Genomic DNA, 16,171 nt, shown 5'->3' with positions numbered 1-16,171 from the left:
CTAAAGGTGCGTCACCCGTAGGATTTGTCACACCTATGGGGATGTTGTCGTAGATTTCGTGTAAGGACTGCTGAACACGGAGTTCAAGTTGCAACAAGGAAAGAGGCTAACAATAAGAAATCGAATTTTTGATGCCAAAGTTCACTATATTCCTTGTCAAGTAAATTACAAGAGGTCCATGTTCAGAAAAATCTGTAGTACCTCATAATCTGTTTTGCATTCAGGTGTTTGAAGATAGTTATGCCATTGGCACATAGACTTGAAGAGTCTTAAAGAGTTCTGCTGGGCAGCAATCCCTGTGAACAATTCTCGATCTAATCATTAGAGTAGTCAACCCATAAGTCTACGCAACATTCAGCACCAGTTCAAGGCTGTTCTCAGCATTCAAATTTCAGCAAGTCTGTGTGGAGGAAGGTCTCTGATGTCTTTGTAATGTCAAAACTCGGGATCATCAGTACAAACAGCTATGATTTTGTCATCTTTCTCACCCTGATCTATCATTGGCATAAGACCAATTGCTCTTGTTCGAAGGAAACATCCTGGAACAATAGGTTCTTGCATAAGGACCAGCACATCCATGGGATCATTATCCTCACAGAGAGTTCGAGGAATAAAGCCATAGTTGTGAGGGTACACCACTGATGAATACAAAACTCGATCAACCTTGATGAGCCCTGTCTTCTTATCCAGTTCATACTTCACTTTGCTCCCCTTACTGATCTCAACAACACAATTGAAGACAGATGGAGCTCCAGGTCCAATCTCTAAATCATGCCAGGGGTGTGCTGATGAGCAGAGAAAAACGAACGTCCTCTCAACGGTGTCGCTCTGTCGTCTGTAACCTGGTCGATGTGGTCAAACGTCTATAGACTAAAGTAATGAATTGACATGACGTTGCACCGGACCATCGCTGATTGAAAGGTCCAGCGATCGTCACAGCGATGGTAGTTGAGAGAGAGGATCAGGTGATGTAGAGAAGGTCCGCAGGCCTACTTCTTTTGAGAGAGCTGGCTCATAAAGCTTGGAAGCAGACCTTTCAGCAGATCTTTTGTTGTGGCTACGATCTTCTTCTGTCATTCGATGGAGCCCTCCCTCTTCATCAACTTTGTCTTTTCACCTATCTTTGGTTTTAGAGCTCTGACATCAATCTTCATTACATCTCCCTGCTCATCAAAGTCACCTCCGTCATTGCCGCGTCCTCATGATCGTCGTCATCCTTCTTCTTAGACTTTTCTACCAGCCCGCCATTGATAGCCCTTTAAAAAATATCCCCCTTTTCTTAGCTTTTTCCCTCTCCAATCTCAACATAGCATTCGTAAGGCTATTCTGAAAGTACAAAGCTTTCTATCTTTCCCTCCTTTCTATCTTTCCCTCCAACTTTCAAAATAGAAAGCCTTCTCTTTTACTACCTCAATGGTTTCTCCCATGAATCCATGGTGTCAAATGCACCAATTTATAACCAACCTTTGAAATCAAATGTAGCAAAGGATTTCTGTTGTGATCCAATCAAAGCAAGGTCCATAAGTTCAGCCATGGATGACATGAACCACAAGCATCAGAAAAATAGCACAATAGCACGATCTGATTCAATGCTTCAATGACCTTCGATGTCACAAAGCTCTCTAGTTCATGTCCTCCATCCGCCTCATGTCCGCATTCTCCGTATCCCCTCCTTTCTTTGCAGTCTTGACTTCATTGGCATGGCGAATTCTAGCATATTCAGGAGGGAGAAGAATCAATTTTTATTAATGTTAGCTTCTACTCTGCCTCCTTTGATTCCACGATTTCCTACACTTTTCTTGGAGATCATCATTGAAATTATCAGCTTGATAATGTCCTTTGGCATCCGTTTTTCATATTTTTCTGCCAGACATACATGTATACAAACTGAAACACACATAAACACAAACACACAAGTGGAGTATGTACATTGGATGCGGGTACTGAAAGGACGGATTATCTTAATGCATCAATCACACACAATGAATCACACGCGAAAAGATAACACAAATGCACAACAAAAATGGAGGTGTTTACGGCTCGGATGAGGAGCAGCACGACATCCACCCCCTCTAAACCTGCGCATCCTCCAAATGAGCCAACTATCCCCAATTTCATGAGGAAAGAAAGCAAATGCCTTACCATGATGTCCAAGCATCTCTCTAAAACATTATTTTTCCACTGGAAGCAAGAAATCATCATTTCCAATCTTCAATTCTACAAGAGTTTTAGCTGTAAATTTATGTCCAATATTTGCAGGATCTCTCAACATAGGCTGTTTCATAGCTTTTTCTATTTGCTCATCACTATCAGGAGGAAGCGGCCCTGCAACCGGCTTAACCTTCTTATCAACTATTTTATACTTCGTGTCAACCTTGGCATCAGTCAGGCACTCTTTTCTTTGCTGCAATTTCTGAAAATTTTCAGCAACTCTCAACTCTGTTGGCTGAAAGATTTCATCCCTTTGCTCTATGGACTGCATGGGTGCAACCTGAAACTCTGTATGCTGAAAATTTTCAGCATTAAACTCTGTTGGCTGAATGGATTCAGCCCTCGGCTCTATGGACTGCATGGGCACAGCCTCATACCCCATATGCTGAAATTTTCCAGCATTTAACTCTACTGGCTGAAAGGTTTCAGCCCTCTGCAACTCTGTAAGCTGATCAAGATCAACCATAGATTCAGTTTGCTGAGTTTTCTCAGCCTCTAACTCTGTTTTCAGCATAAAATCAGAAATTTCCTGAAACATATCCAAGGTTTGCACATGTATGATCTTTGAACCCTTACATACATCAGTTTTCAGCATAGTTCCCATCTCAGACAATGTATCCGCATAAGACATCCCTTCATACAGCCCATCTACATGCTCTTCTGCTTGCAAAATACCTGCAATCTTCAACTCTTTCTCCTTACAACCAATGTACTGCCTGGCAGCTCTAGACAAATCTGAAATTTTCTGATAACTCACTGAACTATCTGAAGAAAAACCAACAAAATTAGTGGAGAAAGACTGGCTGCCAGGAGGCGAGATCTCCTCTTTTCTCTGCTCCGTACCACTGGCGTCTCGCAAGACAGTGGTATCTAATGAAAATCCAACTCCTTCGCAGGTAGTGGTGCCTCACGCAAGGAGTCCGTGTTTCTCGGATGATTTACCCCAACAGTCATAAACTGAACAGCTCGCATACCATCCTTACTGCGTATCCGTGCATAGGCTGAGCCGTCATCCATCACTTTCGTCTCCATTCTTGCTTCTATAATGAAAGGCTGTCCAAGAATAATCGGATAAGAGCAAGAATCCTGAACAAAGCAATGATAATCCTCTTCAACATTACCAATAGAAATTCTGATGCTCGGACAAGCAGCATACATATCACTAGAAGTATTATTGGCGGATCTCATGCACGAGCCATGCTCTGCATCCATAGGCCACTTTCCACTCTCATAAACACCTCGAGCAATAAGATTAATCTCGGAACCATGATCGACTAAAGCGACCAAAGGAATCTATTTCTCTCCAATCCTTACCACCGTCTCAGTGGTTGCTCTAGCCCAATGACTTCGTGAAAAATGGCTGCAAGGAATGAGGATAGGGGTATCATCATCTTCATACTGCATAGGCTGAACTATTTTCTCCAATTGCTGATTGACAGAAGCATTCTCAACCATCACTGCATCATCATGCTCTTCCCCAAGAGCTCCATGCCATAATCCCTGTAAAGCAGGTCCTTCCATCGCATGTCGTTTCCTCTGCAAAAGATCCTGCATCTGATCCTGTATTTCTCTTCTAGCAATCCCAAGAGCTTCTCCAACAGTAAAATTAACTTCACTATTTAAAATTCTTTCATGAAAAATCTTATTCATATCCGTCTGCATATCAAGGTACAAGAGCTTCAATCCTGGCTCTTTTCTTGGTTGCCTCTTCTCTTTCATCTGCTTGTCTCCCATAGGTTGTTCAGGACCTGATTGAGCTGGAGAACTTGTCATAGGTGGAGCTCTAACAGGTGGTGAAACAAAGTCACCCCCTCTAGTCTTTTTGGAGGTGCTGAGATCCTCCTCATCTCTTCTTCTCATTTCCTCAACCATGGCATCTAAACCCTGTGTTTTCGCCATATAAGCAAAAATAGAATACCTGTCAACAGGAGAATCCCATCCCGTTTCTCCTCGGATGCTGGAGCCCACACAAGTCATAGTGGATGCATGAACTTTCCCTCTTCTCGCTATCTCCAAGGCAGAGGACCATAAAGCAGAGTCTCCATCTGATTTCTGCTCAAGCTAGACTCTATAAGCTGAAGCATCTCCTCTAACACTCACATAAGCTGATTGCGCAGCCATATCATCAACGAGATTCTTCATGCCTCCCTTACCAAAGTTTGTGTCAAGAGGAGCACTAGTCTCTGTCAGCCATATCTTCCCACCTTGTCCCCAGAATACTACATTCTTCTTACGCGCTTCTTGAAAAGCATCACAATCTCTGCAGTGTTGGTGCTCTGTACTATCGCACCAAATATATCGTCTCCCTTTTCTTTGGCCAGCTAGAAAAGCAGTCGCTGGAGCACGTGCTACAACAGGTACTGACATAAGTTGCTCCTTTAACTTTCCAACTTCAGCTTTGACTGCTTCAATCGTCAAATCTGCCAAGCCTTTAATAACATCATCTACGGATAAGGGCACTGGAGCAGCAGGAACTGGTGGATTTACAACAGGAGGAGTAGGCTTAGGCATAGAACTTGTAGCAGGGGTAGAAGAAGAGGTCTCCAAGGATTTTTCAGAAACAAATCCTGTATTACGATGCAATCGTACTCTCCTGCGCTGCTTCTTAACAAGAGCATTCACAGCATCAATGACATCTCTCCACTCGGTCTTTAAACCTGAATCGGTAGCTTGATCTTTCAAAAGATCATCCAACTTTTCCTGTAAATCAGCATCAGCGGCTTGTAAAAATAATTCCACTTTTTGCATCTCTAAAGCTTGCTGCTCAGTTCCATCCAACTGATCATAACGGCTCTCAAACTCTCGCAGAAGGGCGGTAACTGAAAGTCCCTTATTAGGCATAGAAACCCATGCTAAGAAATTACTGCGGTTCATAAGACCTGTATCCTCCAGGAAATATTCATCTTTTAATGCCTTCTTAAACTCTGCCCAACCAGCATGTGTTCCTTGAATTTCTGAAATTCAGACTTCAAGAGCGCGCACCACGATCCGCAAGAAGTAGCAGCTCCAAACATCTTGAGAAACCCCAAAAAACTTCATCTTTTCTTCATACAAATGCAGGTAAGTTGACACTTGTTGGCCATTGAACTGCTTCATCTCCTGTTGGACAGCTTTCAAGGCATCCACGGCATCACTATCACGTTTCGTGTGAGCTTGCTGCTGCATATAGGTTGTAAATGATTGAAACAGGTTCTTCATGACATTGTCATCTGTCATCTCTTCTTGCAAGTCTCCCATCTTGTTGAAAATTGACGCAGCACTTTCACGTTGGGTTCACCAGAAATGTCGTAGATTTCGTGTAAGGACTGCTGAACACAGAGTTCAAGTTGCAACAAGGAAAGAGGCTAACAAGAAGAAATCGAATTTTTGATGCCAAAGTTCACTATATTCCTTGTCAAGTAAATTACAAGAGGTCCATGCTCAAAAAAATCTGTAGTATCTCATAATCTGTTTTGCATTCAGGTGTTTGAAGACTGTTATGCCGTTGGCACATAGACTTGAAGAGTCTTAAAGAGTTCTGCTGGGCAGCAATCCCTGTGAACAATTCTCGATCTAATCATTTGAGCAGTCAACCCATAAGTCTACCCAACATTCAGCACCAGTTCAAGGCTATTCTCAGCATTCAAATTTCAGCAAGTCTGTGTGGAGGAAGGTCTCTGATGTCTTTATAATGTCGAAACTCGGGATCATCAGCACAAACAACTATGATTTTGTCATCTTTCTCACCCTGATCTATCATTGGCATAAGACCAATTGCTCTTGTTCAAAGGAAACATCCTGGAACAACAGCTTCTTGCATAAGGACTAGCACATCCATGGGATCATTATCCTCATAGAGAGTTCGGGGAATAAAGCCATAATTGTGAGGGTACACCACTGATGAATACAAAACTCGATCAACCTTGATGAGCCCTATCTTCTTATCCAGCTCATACTTCACTTTGCTCCCCTTACTGATCTCAACAACACAATTGAAGACAAATGGAGCTCCAAGTCCAATCTCTAAATCATGCCAGGGGTGTGCTGATGAGCAGAGAAAAACGAACGTCCTCTCAACGGTGTCACTCTGTCGTCTATAACCTCGTCGATGTGGTCGAACGTCTACAGACTAAAGTAATGAATTGACATGACGCTCCACCGGGCCATCGCTGATTGAAAGGCCCAGCAATCATCACAGGGATGGTAGTTGAGAGAGAGGATCAGGTGATGTAGAGAAGGTCCGCAGGCCTACTTCTTTAGAGAGAGGTGGCTCATAAAGCTTGGAAGCAGACCTTTCAACAGATCTTTTTTTGTGGCTATGATCTTCTTCTGTCATTCGATGGAGCCCTCCCTCTTCATCAACTTTGTCTTTTCACCTATCTTTGGTTTTAGAGCTCTGACATCAATCTTCATTACATCTCCCTGCTCATCAAAGTCACCTCCGTCATTGCCGCGTCCTCATGATTGTCGTCATCCTTCTTCTCAGACTTTTTTGCCAGCCCGCCATTGATAGCCCTTTCAAAAATATCCCCCTTTTCTTAGCTTTTTCCCTCTCCAATCTCAACATAGCATTCGTAAGGCTATTCTGAAAGTACAAAGCTTTCTATCTTTCCCTCCAACTTTCAAAACAGAAAGCCTTCTCTTTTACTACCTCAATGGTTTCTCCCATGAATCCATGGTATCAAATACACCAATTTATAACCAACCTTTGAAATCAGATGTAGCAAAGGATTTCTGTTGTGATCCAATCGAAGCAAGGTCCATAAGTTCAGCCATGGATGACATGAACCACAAGCATCAGAAAAATAGCACGATAGCACGATCTGATTCAATGCTTTAATGACCTTCGATGTCACAAAGCTCTCTGGTTCATCTCCTCCATCCGCCTCATGTCCGCATTCTCCGTATCCCCTCTTTTCTTTGCAGTCTTGACTTCATTCGCATGGCGAATTCTAGCATATTCAGGAGGGAAGAATCAATCTTTATTAATGTTAGCTTCTACTCTGCCTCCTTTGATTCCACGATTTCGTGCACATTTCTTGGAGATCATCATTGAAATTATCAGCTTGATAATGTCCTTTGGCATCCGTTTTTCATATTTTTCTGCCACACATACAACATGCATACAAACTGAAACACACATAAACACAAACACACAAGTGGAGTATGTACATTGGATGCGAGTACTGAAAGGATGGATTATCTTAATGCATCAATCACACACAATGAATCACACGTGAAAAGACAACACAAATGCACAACAAAAATGGAGGTGTTTATGGCTCGGATGCGTAGCAGCACGACAACGTCTACTCTAATCACTCCAACTTTTGCTCGGTCATCCGCATGTGGCACCCCTATGGGTGCTAATCCCAGAGATACTATGCTTGTAGGTACACTAGATGTATAGGGGTCTTTTGGATATGTCCAAGAGTGTGGTTGCAGGTGGAAGAGGACACATATCTTAAGCATACCCTAGAGGAGTATCGATACCTTGTAGATGTTAGCACAAGAGCCATCATCATGAATGATTAGGGGAGGAGGATACCTCCTATGAGAGAGTTGTGTCAACAAGTTTTTTGAGAAATGTCTTGGATCATTGGAAGAACATACCGGAGGGGAGCAAGGACTATATAGTAGCATCCTTGCATGAGGAGTTTCTAGTACGAGCCATAGCAAATAGGTTTTCCATGGGCTAGATGATGGAGTGCATGCATGCATACATGTCACGCAGGCGATCAGACACAAGCAAGGCACTTAAGAGTGGGGCCTCAAAGCCTGAGTGGCTAGATGCGGACAACTAGATGTGGACTCAAGGAGGAGGCTACGAGTTCTCTAGGATGTTGGAGACACTAGTGTGAGGTGGCAAGGGCACAACTAGAGGTAGGAGTGGACCATCATCTTGGGAGTGGTGGCCACAGGACATATTTGGACAATATCATGACGATCGAACACCATACAATTGTGGCCGCCACTCCCAGATATCGATCGATTGTATGGATGGGGTGGCCTTGTAAGTCACTCATCTGTCTTGTTTGTAGTTACTGAATTTAATTAAAATGCATTATTTTATGGTGGACTAATGTGTAGTTATTTCTTTTTTTGTAAATTCTGTTTGATACTCCTTTGCAGCAGGATGAGGTTTCAGATGGCAAGGATCTATAGCTCACCCTTGGATCCCTGGAGCTCACATACTCTTCTTTTTTGGTCACGTGATTTTTGTAGGCATTTTGTATGTAATAGTAGTATCTTGCCATGATTGTACCGGTGTCGAAGGGTTTTCGAAAGCAAAGTCGCGACCATAGAGGTTCTTGAGAAATTCCAAGATAGAAGATCAATCAAGCGAGATCAGGCTATGCAGGACAACCTATCCGTTCTCTAGGCTCCCACATCTAGCATACATGTCAACAAGAGCACCTCCAACGAAAAGATCCAACTCCAAACTACTTTCAAGAATATGATCATAAATAAACATCCCATGGGATAAGGCTACTATGCTGGAGCATGCTTTAAGGATAGTCACAAATAGATATTTGTCTACTTTCACACAAGACTCATACATCTGCCAATACAATTGCACAGCTTGCTCCTCTCGTCCAAGCTACACATGAGCTGAAATAATTGCAGTCCATGTGACGACATTTTGCTGTTGAATATGCCAAAATACATAAAGTGCTTCCAGCAAATTGTAAGCATGTCTTTCTTTTCTATACAACCATGTATAATGCAAAATGCAATGCTAGAAGAGACAATATGCCCTTGCTGGACCATGTAGTCCGCAGATTGCAATGCATAAGAGAGTTGTCCTTCTTGGCATAGTTTCCTGATAACATTTCTAGAGATGCGCAGGCGTCTCAAACTAGATTCTTGCAATCTCACATATACTGCAAGATAAGCGCCTCTAACGTTGGCCAGCTCGGGTGGTGCACGTGGAGAACTCAAACAACCATCAACTGATAGGACTACCCTCACTCCATGGTTGATATACTCTGGAGATGTCTCAGGTTAGAGAACACCTCCACTTGGATGCGTTAGTACTACATTGTTCCCCTCGTTGTCTCCTGAATCTTCCCCTCCTTTCCTTTTGAGATCTCCTTTTCTTTTCGATCTTCCCCTTCCCTCCTTGTGTTGCTCAGTTTCTGGAATACTCACTGCTACAGGGTGGAGAAGACATTGCAATGCTCGTCGAGTAGTACCTGTTTTGGTTCAAACTGTGTGTCTTCTTACACGTTAGATCGCAATTGAGAGACCAATCTCATCACTGGTTTTTCCCGTTTTGAGAATCCTCTCAATAAAAGAAGTGAGGAGGAAGATAGAATGGTAGATAGAATGCAGTCCTCTTCTGTTCGTTGCTTTTCTTTTTTTTTTCCCCAGGCGGCCCACAACACACCTCTTTCTGACCAAAAAAGCGGCCCCTCCCACACTAGCAGAATTCCTGGCCCGCATCACCAAACATTACAGCAAAAAGGAAGGGGAATGTCACAATTGTGAACACAGCTAGATTAACTTCTTGGTACTTTGCCATTCCATAAGCATCTACTATCTCCTGGAAAGCCCGAGCAAACTTGTTCGTTTTGAAGTAGATTGGAGGCATCTCTCTTGTGTGAATGACTTGAAATATGGTGACAAGTTGAGAGTTACTATCAAAAGCAGCACACTACAATGCATCTTGAATCTGAGGCTTAGCAGAGATCAGACACAAACCCTCAACAACGAGACATTTCCTTGTGACATCTATGCTTAGCATATTCAGTGTATGATGAACAGCTTTTTCTTTGTAAACCATATAAGTCCACAACTCAACATCATATGCAATCCATGAGAGCATGTTGTCTCAATGTCTATTACCAGCTTCTATGGTAGCTTTAGGTTCAGCTAACTTTGTTGACACCTCCTCTATCATTTGAGCTTGCCGCCCAATCTCCTCAAATAAGAGAGTTTCATGTGTAGATTCCAAGGGAATAATTAATTATCTGGTAGGTTTCCATACTTAGCATACATGCCAACTAGAGCATTACAAATAAGTTCCTCTTGCTCCAACCCCCTCTCCACTATACTACCCACGCAGAACAAAAATGTAAACACAACGACTAAGTATGTACAAAGTAACAAATGTCACACACACAACTTTTTGGTGGATTTCACACCTCGGATGTGCAGTAATACAACATCCACCCCGTCTGATCCTGCGCATCCTCTGGATGGGCCAACTACCCATGATCATTATCGTCAAGATCCACGTACAGATCAGTCTCTTCATTATCTATTTCCTGTATATCAGCAAGGTTATCTATCATATCATCTGTCTCTTCTACTGGAGTTTCTTCTCGTTGCTCTTCTCTTGCAAATTCTTCCAACGCATAATCCTCATCATCTCTTTGCTTGAAAATATTGTTTCTTTTTCCTGCAATGGGCACTCTAAGCACTGTCCCATCCAATTATGTCAGCTCATATGTTGCATTGTCAAAGACATGTCTGGCCCAAACCATCTTTTCACCATCTTCCGAAGTGCACTATACTGATTTTCAAGGCTGCTATCAAAGACTAATACCCAGTCTCCCTCTTATATTGCTCTAGGCCGCAAGCGATGCCTGCTATCAAATTTGTCCTTATTTCTAAGTCTAGCAATCTTCAACCTGTCAATAGCTAACTGAATATCCTCTGGTCTTCTCTCCAACTGTTGGATCCAAAGAACTAAGAGCTCCTCTCTCGTCAAATCCTCTTGCCAAGGTAACACTGACCAAGTCAAAGGACAAGCCTCAGTCGGCATAATCGGTTTCTAACCATACATCAACTCTGCGGGCATATTTCCTATGGTAACACTGTGAGTCATACGATCAGCCCACAAAGCAAATGGTAGAAGTCTCGGCCATTCTCCAATCCGTCCTCTGCATGCTTTGGCTAATGCTTTCACTATCGGCGGATGCCCTCTTTCACTCTTCCCATTTACCTCTGGACTTTATGCTGTGGTCAAAGCCAACTTGATTCCTAGTTGAGAGAAAAACTCCCTAGCTTCATCTGCATCTAATTCACCGTGATCTGTAGTGATCTTACTCACACAGCCATACCTGCAAAAAGTTTTTTCCAATAAGAACTTACACACTGCACTAGTGGTCTTTGTTCTCAAAGATCTACCCTCAACATGATTGGTAAGATCCTCTCTAGTTAATACAATATATCTCATCTGCCATAGACCCATAGGCATAGTAACCAAGTCAACTACCCACTTATGATGAACGCATAGTGGATAGGTCGGATGAAGCTCATCTCAATGACGCACTACGGCATACATCTGACAATCTTGACAAGTCTATACAAAGCGAGAAACATCTCTGTACATGCCTTTCCACCAATATTTTTCCTTGATTTTCTCATAAGTAGCCCACACTCCTCTATGACCAGCCTAAGGACTCTCATGAAACTCTCTCATCACCTGTAACTGGGTCTCTTTATTGCAGACAATCCGCAACGGTAATCCACCTCTTTTCTTCGGGTGCTTCCAAAGAAATCCATCCTTGAGAAAATAACCATAGGCTTTTCTTCTGATCTTCTTGAACTCTTCATCTGTCCATTCATCTTTTTTTCTTAATGTACTAAGGTACTTGCCAATCTGCAACCAATCTCCAACATAGAGTTCTTCCATGAAAGCCACAATATCGTAGACATGGCAAACATGATCAACCACAGCGGCTGAAATTTCTGTATCATCCTCTTCTGCAAGTAGTGTCTCCTCATCATCATATCTGGCTCTAGATAGCATATTTGCCACTGAATTATCCTTCCTGACTATGTGTTTAAATTTTGGATTTAATGACTTAATGTATGCAATCCATCTCAGCATAGCTATATCCGGAGTAGAACAACTCGTAATCATACCTATCAATGGCAAGCAATCTGTCTCTACCACAACTAGGGCTCCAATAAAATACTCCTTGTCACATTTGAGAGCCGTAACAATTCCCAATAATCCCCTCTTAATTTGTGGATACCTCCTCTGTGTCTCGTTTAGGAATTTTTCCCCAAACCGAATAGCATACCTATTTCCATCTGCATTATCTTGACCCATAGCCCAACCTATGCCAATTGGACTAGTGTCAACTGTCAATACAATAGGCCTTCCACAATTATAATATGCTTTCTTGAGAGTAGGAGTAATCTGCAATAACTTCTTCAATTTCTGCATGGCTCTAGTGTGGCTCTCATCCCAATAAAAATTTTGCCCCTTTCTAAGCAGCTGATATAAAAAATTTGCTATGTGTGCAAAATGGGATATCCAAATCATGTAAAACACACAGGCTCCAATGAATCTCCGCACCTCTAAAGTGGTAGAACAATACTCCATAATCTTGCCTATAGCATCCACCTTCTCAGGTGAAGGTTTCTTGCCATAATACCCACACATATGTCCAACAATGACAACCTCATTTACTCCAAAAATAGACTTTTGCCCTGATAGTGTCAAATTCACTTCTTCTAACCTGGCCAAAATCTTTTCACAAGCTGCAATATGATCAGCCACAAAGTATCTGCATCCCTACTCATTTAGACTCTCATTCTTCTCTTCTTCTGCACACTCTTTAATGGGCACATCATCCAAGAAAGGCATGGTAAGCTGAGGTATGTACTCAAGAAGGACCTTATGCATGGCATTCATCATATGTGCAACAGAATTAGTGGCGCCTTGAGGCAAGGTACACATCTTGACAAACCCAATACGAGTTCTCATAGTGGTTGTCCCTACTTTCCAATGCCAGCTGAACTGATCATATCCCGAATATAAGTCACCTAAAGAATAGATGGCACGTCTAGCAAATTCTTCTACAAACTCATCCACAACTGGACCTATACCAACATTCCTGATCGTAACTCTGTTTACTCGCTGCATGTCTTGTATAAATCAGAGAGTAACATTCTTCTTTGGAATCATAAAACACCTATTTGAGTATGGTGTAGATGATGGCTCTAGGATTCCCATCCTGATTCTCATTCAACAAGTCAATTAACTTTGGGAGGTATGCTCTAGGCACTGGAATAGGTCGGAGGTTCCATGGAATATGAGGAATAGTAAAGATCACCATAGGGGCAACAATATCCCAATTCACACATCCAATCTCACGCCAGAAAAAAGCAAACCCCCTTCCATGTCGCTCAAGCATATCCTGAAAAGCAGTGATTCTCTAAGGATAGCATGAAATCACCATTTTCAATTTTTAATTCAACAAGAGTCTTTGCTAAAAATTTATGGCCTATATGCTTTGGATTCCTCAAAATTGGCTGCTTGGTAGCCCTCTCTATTTGCTGATCACTATCAAGTGGAAGCGGTCCTGACTTCACCTTCTTATCCATAGTCTTGTATTTTGTGTCAACCCTAGCTTCATTATGATCCTCTGCATTACTCAAATCATACTGTAAATCAGCAATTCTGCCCTCTGGTGGGGCTGAATATCCTCAGCCCTTTGCTCTATGGACTACATAGGAACAGCCCTAAACTCAGGATGCTGAAATATCTCAGCAATAAACTCCGTTGGCTGAAAGTTTTCAGCCCTCTATGTCTCTATAGGCTGATCATAATCAGCCGGAAACTCTGTTTGCTGAATTTCTTCAGCACTCAGCAATTTTTGCTGAGTCACCTCAGCCTCTGACTTTATCTATGACACAAAATTTGAAATTTCATGAAACATGTCCAGGGACTGCACAATACATTACTGTGACAACTCTGGATATTAGTTTTCAGCATATTTTCCATCTCTGTCATCGTATCTGCACAAACCATACTATCATACATCCCATTATATGCTCATCATCCTCTAAAATACCTACATTTTTCAAATCTTTCTCCTTCCTACTTATGTACTGCCTGGTAGCTCTAGGAAAGTTAGAAATCTTCTGATAACTCATCGAACTGTTTTTTGAAATTCCAACAAAATTCAAGGAGAAAACACTGCTGCTAGGAGGGGAGAACTCCAATCTCCTCTGCTCTGTACCACCATCATCTCTCGGGATAGCGGTACTTAATGAAAACCTGAATCCCTCACAATGGGCAAAGGTGCATCTCGAAGAGTATTCTTGTTTCTAGCATGATTTACACACACAGTCATAAATTGGACTGCTCTCATACCATCTTTACTATGAATCCATGCATAAGCAGATCCATCATCCATTACTTTCATCTCCATGTGCATCTCTGTGATGAATGGCTGTCTTAGGATTATGGGGTAAGAGCATGAATCCTGCGCAAAGAAATGAAAATCCTCCTCTACATCTCCAATAGAAATCCTGACACTAGGACAGGCAGCATACAAATCACCTGCAATGTTGTTGGCTGCTCTCATACGCCACCCATGCTCTGCATCCATAGGCCAACTATTACTTTCATAAACTCCACAAACTATGAGATTAATCTCTGAGCCATGATCCACCAAAGCAACATAAGGCACATGTTTCTCTCCAATTTTTACCATTGTTTCTGTAGTTTCCCTAGCCCAATGACTCTGCGAAAAATGACTACGTGGTACCAAGATAGGCTCATCACTTTTAGCGTAATGCATAGTCTGAACTCTCTTCTTTGTCTGCAAAAAAATAGAAGCATTCTCAAGCATAACCTCATCCTCATCCTCATCCAGCTCCCCAATCAAAACTCCCTATGTATCAGTAGTAGGTAGTGTATGTCTTTTTCTCTTCAAGACTTCTTGGAATTGATCTTGAAACTCTCTTTTCAAGATGCCCAAAACCTCAAAAATAGTAAAAGTTACCTCACTGCCAAGTATCTTGTCATTAAAGATTTTCTTCATGTCCATAGATGTCTCAATATCGGACATTAATCTAAATCCTGGCTCCTTTCTCTATCTAGGCTCCTGACTCTTTTCTTTCTTTTGAGCATCTTCCATTTGTCATTCTGGTCGTGGTCTCAAAGACGGCCCTACAGTAGGTGGAGTAACAAACTCACCCCGTCTAGTCTTTTTAGTTGCATTTGGATTCTCTTCATCTCTCTTACACTTCTCCTCAACAAGTACATCTACTCCCTGAGACTTAGCCAAGTAGGCATAAATAGTGTACCTGTCAACTGCTGGCGAATCCCAACCTGTCTTAGATCTGATGCTAGAACGTGCACTAGTCAAAACAGTCTGCTAAATTTTTCCCTTGTTTGCCGTCTCCATAGCATAGGTCCATAATGCTGACTAACTCTTTGAACCTTTCTCAATCTAGACTCCATATGCAGAAGCATCTCCTCTAGCTGCCACATAAGAAGTACGTGCAACCATATCATCTACTAATTTCTTCATTTTGCCTTTCCCAAAATTGGTAGCAAGCAGAGCTTCTATTTTAGTCAACCAGATCTTGCCATCTTGTCCCCAAAATACCAAATTCTTCCTCCTTGCATCTTGAAAATATTCACAATCCCTGCAATGCTGATGGTCCGTACTATCACACCAAATAGATCTTCGATCTCTCCTAGGTGCACTAGGAGTACTAAAAGAAATAGTAGGCGCGGTCGAAGCAAACTGCTCTTTCAATTTTTACACAAATTCTGCTTTAACTGATTCCAGTGTCAAATCCATTATGCCTTTGATTATGTCATCAAGAGAGGAAGGAACCGACGGAGTGGATGGTTTTGGAGCAAAAGGAGCTGGCATCGGTCTTGGAACAGGAGGATTAAAAATAGTAGGCACTGGCATAGGCCAAGAAACTGGCTAAGAGAGAAGAAATGACAAGGGTAGAAGCAGACATAGGATCAGAAGACGGCATTGGTGTCATGGATCCATTCTGCAGGTGGGTCTTCCATATCCACCTCTTGGTCCAAGTCAAGACCGCATCCTGGGCATCTTGCCAATCTGTTTTAAGACCCATAGGCTTCGTGCGATCCTCAAGAAGCTCTCCTAATTCTTACTAAAGAGCACGATCTGCAACTTGCAAGAAAAGCTCAACTTTCTCAACATCCAATGCTCTTTGTTCAATGGCATCAAGCTGACTATACCTCTCT

At 42.2% G+C, this 16,171-nt stretch overlaps 1 pseudogene; it reads right to left on the bottom strand.

Moving 5' to 3' along the window:
* Positions 1-384: 384 nt before the first annotated feature.
* Positions 385-6,638, bottom strand: LOC148034703 (soluble inorganic pyrophosphatase PPA1 pseudogene; annotated as a pseudogene).
* Positions 6,639-16,171: the final 9,533 nt, after the last annotated feature.

Source organism: Lygodium microphyllum, chromosome 6 (assembly GCF_053477565.2).
Source record: "Lygodium microphyllum isolate KBCC chromosome 6, Lygodium_microphyllum_v1.1.10, whole genome shotgun sequence".
NCBI classification, from domain to species: Eukaryota; Viridiplantae; Streptophyta; class Polypodiopsida; order Schizaeales; family Lygodiaceae; genus Lygodium; species Lygodium microphyllum.
Note: the sequence above shows the minus strand (reverse complement) of the source record. Positions and strands in the feature narration are given on the sequence as shown.